Genomic DNA, 11,452 nt, shown 5'->3' with positions numbered 1-11,452 from the left:
AGAATAATAGTGAAGACATCAAAACTATGAAATAACACATATGGAATCATGTAGTAACCAAAAAAGTGTTAAACAAATCAAAATATATGTTATATTTGAGATTCTTCAAATAGCCACCCTTTGCCTTGATGACAACTTTGCACACTCTTGGCATTCTCTCAACCAGCTTCACCTGGAATGCTTTTCCAACAGTCTTGAAGGAGTTCCAAAAAATGCTGAGCACTTGTTGGCTGCTTTTCCTTCACTCTGCCTTCCGACTCATCCCAAACAATCTCAATTGGGTTGAGGTCGGGGGATTGTGGAAGCCAGGTCATCTGATGCAGTACTCCATCACTCTCCTTCTTGGTAAAATAGCCCTTACACAGCCTGTAGGTGTGTTGGGTCATTGTCCTGTTGGGGGAATAAATGATAGTCCCACTAAGCCCAAACCAGACGGGATGGCGTATCGCTGCAGAATGCTGTGGTAGCCATGCTAGTTAAGCGTGCCTTGAATTCTAAATAAATCACAGACAGTGTCACCAGCAAAGCACCCCCACACCATAACACCTCCTCCTCCATGCTTTACAGTGAGAACTACACATGCAGAGATCATCCGTTCACCCACACCGCGTCTCACAAAGACACAGCGGTTGGAACCAAAAATCTCAAATTTGGACTCCAGTCCAAAGGACACATTTCCACCAGTCTAATGTCCATTGCTCGTGTTTCTTGGCCCAAGCAGGTCTCTTCTTCTTATTGGTGTCCTTTAGTAGTGGTTTCTTTGCAGCAATTAGACCATGAAGGCCTGATTCACACAGTCCCCTCTGAACAGTTGATGTTGAGATGTGTCTGTGACTTGAACTCTGTGAAGCATTTATTTGGCTGCAATTTCTGAGGCTGGTAACTCTAATGAACTTATCCTCTGCATCAGAGGTAACTCTGGGTCTTCCATTCCTGTGGCGGTCCTCATGAGAGCAAGTTTCATCATAGCACTTGATGGTTTTTGCGACTGCACTTGAAGAAACGTTAAAAGTTCTTGAAATGTTCCGTATTGACTGACCTTCATGTCTTAAAGTAATGATGGACTGTCGTTTCTCTTTGCTTATTTGTGCTGTTCTTGCCATAATATGGAATTGGTATTTTACCAAATAGGGCTATCTTCTGTATGGCTCAAACGCATTAAGGAAAGAAACTTTTAAGAAGGCACACCTGTTAATTGAAATGCATTACAGGTGACTACCTCATGAAGCTGGTTGAGAGAATGCCAAGAGTGTGCAAAGCTGTCATCAAGGCAAAGGGTGGCTATTTGAAGAATCTCAAATATAAAATATATTTGATTTGTTTAACACTTTTTTGGTTACTACATGATTCCATATGGGTTATTTCATAGTTTTGATGTCTTCACTATTATTCTACAATGTAGAAAATAGTAAAAATAAAGAAAAACCCTGGAATGCGTAGGTGTGTCCAAACTTTTGACTGGTACTGTAGATCTGGATTGACGTAATTGCATGCCTCATCCATGGCCTGAAGGAGGGTGGCACGCTCATGGGGATGGCAAACATACACATTCCACCTGTATTGTAATCATGTATTGTATTTTACAGTATTGTATTGTACTTACAGTATGTATTGTAGTGGACCTGTGTGGCTCAGTTAGTAAGAGCATGGCACTAGCAACACCAGAGTTGTGGGTTTGATTCCCACTAGAGTCACATAGGAAAATGTGGTTTGTCACTTTGGATAAAAGTGCCTGCTATGTAAATGGAATATATAATGGTATTACAACACTTTACTGGCCAATGCAATATTAGTATCTCAGTGTGAAACCCCCCCATCAAAAAGACACCAGCAACTTCATTTTGAATACATGTTTACTGTATAGGGGATGCATTTGTTAAATACAATACATCTCTGATCTTGTCAATATCAGACCGTCTTTTTTCAATCACTTTGGCACATTTTTCAGATGTAAGTGGTATATTTTCAAAACTCTAAGTACAAAACTCTAAACTGATAACACTTGTAATGCCCCTTTTTTATGTTCAGAACCTTTGGTTGTGCATTCATTGGGTTTTCACACATCTTTCACCCCTGAGTCATTAATGCAAAATCAACATTTTCCGTTAATACCATGAGAACATTTTGTTTAGACAGCAATGCATCAGATAATGATAGGCTCACCATTTAGTCATTTTAACTACCATTTAATCCAATAGCAAAAAAAATACACATTTCAAAAGTGTTCTTTTTGAAGTGCTGAATAGAAAGAATAGTAGATGGTAAATAGAATTTTCCAAACAGTATTTGACTATATCTTGACATGCAATAAAAATATATATATATATATTTTGTCCAATGGCAAGTTGTGAGCATGTTGAGAAATATGTCAGTCTTACAGTTTCATTATCATTATACAGTACAAATGTAGGACAAATCATCAGAAGCTGTGGAAAAAATAGTATTGTAAAGTAGTTGGCTACTGTAAAAACATAGCACCGTGTTGTATGCCATTTCTGCCCCATGCAGCATTGTATAAGATCACCTTTTCTTCGTGACTTGTCAACTGATACAGTATCATCTGTCTCTCTGCTTGAAATTAATCAGTTTACAGTGTATCAATGAAATTCAGATAATGAGTGGAATATATTGTTATATACAACCCAGGTATTTCAGCAGTACATAATGATTTCAAATGGTAGCACATACAATAAAGTGACTCCACTTTGTCCGATTGAAGCACACTGGCTGATGGAGAATGATTATGTAGTATTTACAGCCACATCTATATATGATTTGGTTTCCTTCCAACATAAATTGACATCAAATTGATACATTTATGAGGTAAAAATATCGAATTTTACAGTGCTCAGCAGTTATCAAACTATATAGGTTAACTAGGCATTAAATCATTTTGGTTCAGTAGTTTTCAATTTTGAGCAGTTTTATTAAGTGATAGTTAATTGTATTGTTAACAAATTAAAATAATATAAAATGTAAAGTGAATATTCCATTTTTAAAAGCAGATACTAAGATTGAATGTGTATCCAAATTGAAAGAGTGATTTGGTGCAGTGAACAAGTGACTTTGTGAATTTGTTTTTTGTACTCAGTCAATTGAAAATGTGCTTAGAGTTTTGAAACATGAGCTATTTTAATGATCTGTTTAGATTTTTGTGCTTTAAGTTGTGAAAATGTACCACATATTTGGGAAAATTGCACCAAAGTGATTGAAAAAAACTGTAATAGTACATTACAGTATACAGTTGAAGTCGGAAGTTTACATACACTTAGCTTGGAGTCATAAAAACCTGTTTTTCAAACACTCCACAAATTTCTTGTTAACAAACTATAGTTTTGTCAAGTCGGTTAGGACATCTACTTTGTGCATGACACAAGTACTTTTTCCAACAATTGTTTATTTCACTTATTATTCACTGTATCACAATTCCAGTGGGTCAGAAGTTTACATACACTAAGTTGACTGTGCTTTTAAACAGCTTGGAAAATTCCATAAAATGATGTCATGGCTTTAGAAGCTTCTGATAGGCTAATTGACATCATTTGAGTCAATTGGAGGTGTACCTGTGGATGTATTTCAAGGCCTACCTTCAAACTCAGTGCCTCTTTGCTTGACATCATGGGAAAATGAAAATAAATCAGCCAAAAAAAATGGTAGACCTCCACAAGTCTGGTTCATCATTTGGAGCAATTTCCAAACGCCTGAAGGTACCACGTTCATCTGTACAAACAATAGTATGCAAGTATAAACACCATAGGACCACGCAGCCGTCACACCGCTCAGGAAGAAGACGCGTTCTGTCTCCTAGAGATGAACGTACTTTGGTGCGAATCAATCCCAGAACAACAGCAAAGGACCTTGTGAAGATGCTGGAGGAAACAGGTACAAAAGTATCAATATCCACAGTAAAACGAGTCCTATATCGACATAACCTGAAAGGCCGCTCAGCAAGGAAGAAGCCACTGCTCCAAAACCTGTATAGCAAAGCCAGACTATGGTTTGCAACTGCACATGGGGACAAATATCGTACTTTTTGGAGAAACGTCCTCTGGTCTGATGAAACAAAAATATAATTGTTTGGCCATAATTACCATCGTTATGTTTGGAGGAAAAAGGGGGTTGCTTGTAAGCCGAAGAACACCATCCCAACCGTGAAGCAAGGGGGTGGCAGCATCATGCTGTGGGGGTGCTTTGCTGCAGGAGGGACTGGTGCACTTCACAAAATAGATGGCATCATGAGGAAGGAAAATTACTTGGATATATTGAAGCAACATCTCAAGACATCAGTCAGGAAGTTAAAGCTTGGTCGCAAATGGGTCTTCCAAATGGACAATGACCCCAAGCATACTTCCAAAGTTGTGGCAAAATGGCTTAAGGACAACAAAGTCAAGGTATTGGAGTGGCCATCACAAAGCCCTGACCTCAATCCTATAGAAAAGTTGTGGGCAGAACTGAAAAAGCGTGTGCGAGCAAGGAGGCCTACAAACCTGACTCAGTTACACCAGCTCGGTCAGGAGAAATGGGCCAAAATTCACCCAACTTATTGTGGGAAGCTTGTGGAAGGCTACCCGAAATGTTTGACCCAAGTTAAACAATTTAAAGGCAATGCTACCAAATACTAATTGAGTTTATGTAAACCTCTGACCCACTGGAAATGTGATGAAAGAAATAAAAGCAGAAATAAATCATTCTCTCTACTATTATTCTGACATTTCACATTCTTAAAATAAAGTGGTGATCCTAACTGACCTAAAACAGGGAATTTTTACTAGGATTAAATGTCAGGAATTGTGAAAAACTGAGTTTAAATGTATTTGGCTAAGGTGTATGTAAACTTCAGACTTCAACTGTTTATGATACTTTATATGTTTATGCTTTACAAACATACATTTTCATTATGTACAGTGGCTTGCGAAAGTATTCACCCCCCTTGGCATTTTTCCTATTTTGTTGCCTTACAACCTGGAATTAAAAAATATTTTAGGGGGGGTTGTATCATTTGATTTACACAACATACCTACCACTTTGAAGATGCAAAATGTTTTTTATTGTGAAACAAACAAGAAATAAGACAAAAAAAAGCTGAAAACTTGAGCGTGCATAACTATTCACCCCCCCCCCAAAGTCAATACTTTGTAGAGCCACCTTTTGCAGCAATTACAGCTGCAAGTCTCTTGGGGTATGTCTCTATAAGCTTGGCACATCTAGCCACTGGGAGTTTTGCCCATTCTTCAAGGCAAAACTGCTCCAGCTCCTTTAAGTTGGATGGGTTCCGCTGGTGTACAGCAATCTTTAAGTCATACCACAGATTCTCAATTGGATTGAGGTCTGGGCTTTGACTAGGCCATTCCAAGACATTTAAATGTTTCCCTTTAAACCACTCAAGTGTTGCTTTAGCAGTATGCTTAGGGTCATTGTCCTGCTGGAAGGTGAACCTCCGTCCCAGTCTCAAATCTTTGGAAGACTGAAACAGGTTTCCTTCAAGAATTTCCCTATATTTAGCGACATCCATCATTCCTTCAATTCTGACCAGTTTCCCAGTCCCTGCCGATGAAACACATCCCCACAGCATGATGCTGCCATGATGCAGCGTTTTCCTTGATTGCCAAAAAGCTCAATTTTAGTCTCATCTGACCAGAGTACCTTCTTCTATATGTTTGGGGAGTCTCCCACATGCCTTTTGGCGAACACCAAACATGTTTGCTTATTTCTTTCTTTAAGCAATGGCTTTTTTCTGGCCACTCTTCCGTAAAGCCCAGCTCTGTGGAGTGTACGGCTTAAAGTGGTCCTATGGACAGATACTCCAACCTCCGTGAGTTTTGGTGGGCGGCCTTCTCTTGGCAGGTTTGTTGTGGTGCCATATTCTTTCCATTTTTTAATAATGGATTTAATGGTGCTTTGTGGGATGTTCAAAGTTTCTGATATTTCTTTATAATCCAACCCTGATCTGTACTTCTCCACAACTTTGTCCCTGACCTGTTTGGAGAGCTCCTTGGTCTTCATGGTGCCGTTTGCTTGGTGGTGCCCCTTGCTTAGTGGTGTTGCAGACTCTGGGGCCTTTCAGAACAGGTGTATATATACTGAGATAATGTGACAGATCATGTGACACTTAGATTGCACACAGGTGGACTTTATTTAACAAATTATGTGACTTCTGAAGGTAATTGGTTGCACCAGATCTTATTTAGGGGCTTCATAGCAAAGGGGGTGTATACATACGCACGCACCACTTTTACGTTATTTATTTAGTATAATTTTTTGAAACAAGTTATTTTTTTCATTTCACTTCACCAATTTTGACTATTTTGTGTATGTCCATTACATGAAATCCAAATAAAAATCCATTTAAATTACAGGTTGTAATGCAACAAAATAGGAAAAAACACCAAGGGGGATGAATACTTTTGCAAGGCACTGTAGTTCTCAAATCTGTAGTAGACAAAACTGTTTAAAATCTATAGGTTTACCAAACGTTTAAGTGATTATCAATTAAGTAATAGTAAAATGTATTTTAACAAATGAGAAGACAATCATATCAAAAGTAATGTTAGCATTGCAATGTGAAAATAAATTACTTTATATGAAAATGTTGCAATGTGAAACATGTATTTATAGATGAAACACTGATTAAGTTTGCTGCAAAAGTTACTCTAAGATTTTGTGTGTTGTACTTAGTCAATTGAAAATGTGCTTGGACTGCCTTTTTGTTGATCTGTTTTGAGTTTTGTACTAAGCGTTGTGAAAATGTACAACATACTTGTGAAAATTGCACCAAAGCAATTGAAAAAAACGCTATTATCAAATTACAGTGGGGGAAAAAAGTATTTAGTCAGCCACCAATTGTACAAGTTCTCCCACTTAAAAAGATGAGAGAGGCCTGTAATTTTCATCATAGGTACACGTCAACTATGACAGACAAATTGAGAATTTTTTTCTCGAGAAAATCACATTGTAGGATTTGTAATGAATTTATTTGCAAATTATGGTGGAAAATAAGTATTTGGTCAATAACAAAAGTTTCTCAATACTTTGGCAATGACACAGGTCAAACGTTTTCTGTAAGTCTTCACTCCTTCGTTGCCCGGGCAGTGTGTTTGGGATCATTGTCATGCTGAAAGACCCAGCCACGTTTAATCTTCAATGCCCTTGCTGATGGAAGGAGGTTTTCACTCAAAATCTCACGATACATGGCCCCATTCATTCTTTCCTTTACACGGATCAGTCGTCCTGGTCCCTTTGCAGAAAAACAGCCCCAAAGCATGATGTTTCCACCCCCATGCTTCACAGTAGGTATGGTGTTCTTTGGATGCAACTCAGCATTCTTTGTCCTCCAAACACGACGAGTTTAGTTTTTACCAAATGTTCTATTTTGGTTTCATCTGACCATATGACATTCTCCCAATCCTCTTCTGGATCATCCAAATGCACTCTAGCAAACTTCAGACGGGCCTGGACATGTACTGGCTTAAGCAGGGGGACACGTCTTGCACTGCAGGATTTGAGTCCCTGGCGGCGTAGTGTGTTACTGATGGTAGGCTTTGTTACTTAGGTCCCAGCTCTCTGCAGGTCATTCACTAGGTCCCCCCGTGGGGTTCTGGGATTTTTGCTCACCGTTCTTGTGATCATTTTGACCCCACGGGTGAGATCTTGCGTGGAGCCCCAGATCGAGGGAGATTATCAGTGGTCTTGTATGTCTTCCATTTCCTAATAATTGCTCCCACAGTTGATTTCTTCAAACCAAGCTGCTTACCTATTGCAGATTCAGTCTTCCCAGCCTGGTGCAGGTCTACAATTCTGTTTCTGGTGTCCTTTGACAGCTATTTGTTCTTGGCCATAGTGGAGTTTGGAGTGTGACTGTTTGAGGTTGTGGACAGGTGTCTTTTATACTGATAACAAGTTCAAACAGGTGCCATTAATACAGGTAACGAGTGTAGGACAGAGGAGCCTCTTAAAGAAGAAGTTACAGGTCTGTGAGAGACAGAAATCTTGCTTGTTTGTAGGTGACCAAATACTTATTTTCCACCATAATTTGCAAATCAATTCATTAAAAATCCTACAATGTGATTTTCTGGATATTTTTTTCTCAATTTGTCTGTCATAGTTGACGTGTACCTATGATGAAAATTACAGGCCTCTCTCATCTTTTTAAGTGGGAGAACTTGCACAATTGGTGGCTGACTAAATACTTTTTTCCCCCCACTGTATCTGCTCACTGATAACAGTGGTGGGGAAATTACTCTATTGTCATACTTGAGTAAAAGTAAAGATACCTAAATAAAAAATTACTCAAGTAGAAGTGAAAGTCACCCAGTAACATATAATCCTCAGGCCCCCACAGGTTAAATCCAGCTTCTGTGTTGTTGGTCATGACCACTCCTTTCAGCTTGGTGATGACAGAGCTCTGGACGGTCTCTTCCCTTGATTGGTACCCCTTCTTATACACTAAAACCCACCTGAGAATTTAAACACACTGATTATTGATTGATTGATTTTTTTCTGTAATTTCATTCATTTTAACTCTCGGTCACATATGAAAATGTAGAGAAGTTGTCAGTCACGTATAAAATTGACATTGATGGTTATTTGAACAAACGTATTACAGTATGGGTCTAGTGCCCTGGATAAATTAAAGTTTTAATTCATGTGCTGAGTGTTCATAAGACACAAAAATGTCAAATGCAGTCTATAAAACGGTTATAGAATGCTGTAAAACATGTTAATGAGATGAGGGAAAGGAGGCAGTCATGAAAGGATACTTTCATTTTGTGGAGGAACAATTTGCCTCTGTGAAATGGGTGGATTATTTATGGTCAAGAGTAATGTAACAAAAAAAAATGCTTTATTTACATTTACCTAAACTGCAATTATTAATTAGATTTGGATTACATAGTACTGTATCTCAGACCAGAGGGCAGGCTCTGGAAGAAGCCACACAGATTGTGAATTGAGTCCCCTGCTCTTTGTGTTGCATTCTTCCTTTGCCTGTGTGCCATACAGCCTCTTTGCTTTATCTTGGCCAGGTCGCAGTTGTAAATGAGAACTTGTTCTCAACTGGCTTACCTGGTTAAATAAAGGTGAAATAAAATAAAAATAAAATATAAAAAAAAGGCCTGAGCACTGCTGCCCTCAGACAGCAGAGCCCATACTGACTACCTTCCTCAGCTTGATGAAACAGGTGGCAGGTGTATGTGGCAGTTTGGAGTGTGACTGTTTGAGGTTGTGGACAGGTGTCTTTTATACTGATAACAAGTTCAAACAGGTGCCATTAATACAGGTAACGAGTGGAGGACAGAGGAGCCTCTTAAAGAAGAAGTTACAGGTCTGTGAGAGCCAGAAATCTTGCTTGTTTGTAGGTGACCAAATACTTATTTTCCACCATAATTTGCAAATCAATTCATGAAAAATCCTACAATGTGATTTTCTGGATTATTTTTTCTCAATTTGTCTGTCATAGTTGACGTGTACCTATGATGAAAATTACAGGCCTCTCTCATCTTTTTAAGTGGGAGAACTTGCACAATTGGTGGCTGACTAAATACTTTTTTCCCCAACTGTATCTGCTCACTGATAACAGTGGTGGGGAAATTACTCTATTGTCATACTTGAGTAAAAGTAAAGATACCTAAATAAAAAATTACTCAAGTAGAAGTGAAAGTCACCCAGTAACATATAATCCTCAGGCCCCCACAGGTTAAATCCAGCTTCTGTGTTGTTGGTCATGACCACTCCTTTCAGCTTGGTGATGACAGAGCTCTGGACGGTCTCTTCCCTTGATTGGTACCCCTTCTTATACACTAAAACCCACCTGAGAATTTAAACACACTGATTATTGATTGATTGATTTTTTTCTGTAATTTCATTCATTTTAACTCTCGGTCACATATGAAAATGTAGAGAAGTTGTCAGTCACGTATAAAATTGACATTGATGGTTATTTGAACAAACGTATTACAGTATGGGTCTAGTGCCCTGGATAAATTAAAGTTTTAATTCATGTGCTGAGTGTTCATAAGACACAAAAATGTCAAATGCAGTCTATAAAACGGTTATAGAATGCTGTAAAACATGTTAATGAGATGAGGGAAAGGAGGCAGTCATGAAAGGATACTTTCATTTTGTGGAGGAACAATTTGCCTCTGTGAAATGGGTGGATTATTTATGGTCAAGAGTAATGTAACAAAAAAAAATGCTTTATTTACATTTACCTAAACTGCAATTATTAATTAGATTTGGATTACATAGTACTGTATCTCAGACCAGAGGGCAGGCTCTGGAAGAAGCCACACAGATTGTGAATTGAGTCCCCTGCTCTTTGTGTTGCATTCTTCCTTTGCCTGTGTGCCATACAGCCTCTTTGCTTTATCTTGGCCAGGTCGCAGTTGTAAATGAGAACTTGTTCTCAACTGGCTTACCTGGTTAAATAAAGGTGAAATAAAATAAAAATAAAATATAAAAAAAAGGCCTGAGCACTGCTGCCCTCAGACAGCAGAGCCCATACTGACTACCTTCCTCAGCTTGATGAAACAGGTGGCAGGTGTATGTGGCAGTTTGGAGTGTGACTGTTTGAGGTTGTGGACAGGTGTCTTTTATACTGATAACAAGTTCAAACAGGTGCCATTAATACAGGTAACGAGTGGAGGACAGAGGAGCCTCTTAAAGAAGAAGTTACAGGTCTGTGAGAGCCAGAAATCTTGCTTGTTTGTAGGTGACCAAATACTTATTTTCCACCATAATTTGCAAATCAATTCATGAAAAATCCTACAATGTGATTTTCTGGATTATTTTTTCTCAATTTGTCTGTCATAGTTGACGTGTACCTATGATGAAAATTACAGGCCTCTCTCATCTTTTTAAGTGGGAGAACTTGCACAATTGGTGGCTGACTAAATACTTTTTTCCCCAACTGTATCTGCTCACTGATAACAGTGGTGGGGAAATTACTCTATTGTCATACTTGAGTAAAAGTAAAGATACCTAAATAAAAAATTACTCAAGTAGAAGTGAAAGTCACCCAGTAACATACTACTTGCGTAAAAACTAAAAGTATCTGGTTTTAAATGTACTCTAGTACAGTGGAGGGAAAAGTACTCAATTGTCATATTTGAGTAAAGGTAAAAAGTAAAAGTAAATTATACTTCAAATGCCTTATATTATGCAAACCAGACGGCACGATTGTCTTTTTTATTTTTATTTACTGACAGCCAGGGGCACAATCGCAACATTCAGAAACAATTTACAAACGCAGTATTTGTGTTTAGTGAGTCCGCCAGATCAGAGGCAGTAGGGATGACAACTTGTTATATTGATAGGTGTGTGAATTGGACCATATTGTTGTCCTGCCTGAGCATTTCAAATGTAATGAGTACTTTTGGGTGTCAGGGAAAATGTATGGGAGTAAAAAGTACATATTTTCTTCAGGAATGTAGTGGAGTAAAAGTAAAAGTTGTCAAAA

Source organism: Coregonus lavaretus, assembly GCF_964263955.1.
Source record: "Coregonus lavaretus genome assembly, chromosome: 15".
Classification (NCBI taxonomy): domain Eukaryota; kingdom Metazoa; phylum Chordata; class Actinopteri; order Salmoniformes; family Salmonidae; genus Coregonus; species Coregonus lavaretus.
The sequence above is the reverse complement of the archived record's forward strand: the minus strand, read 5'-3'. Positions refer to the sequence as shown.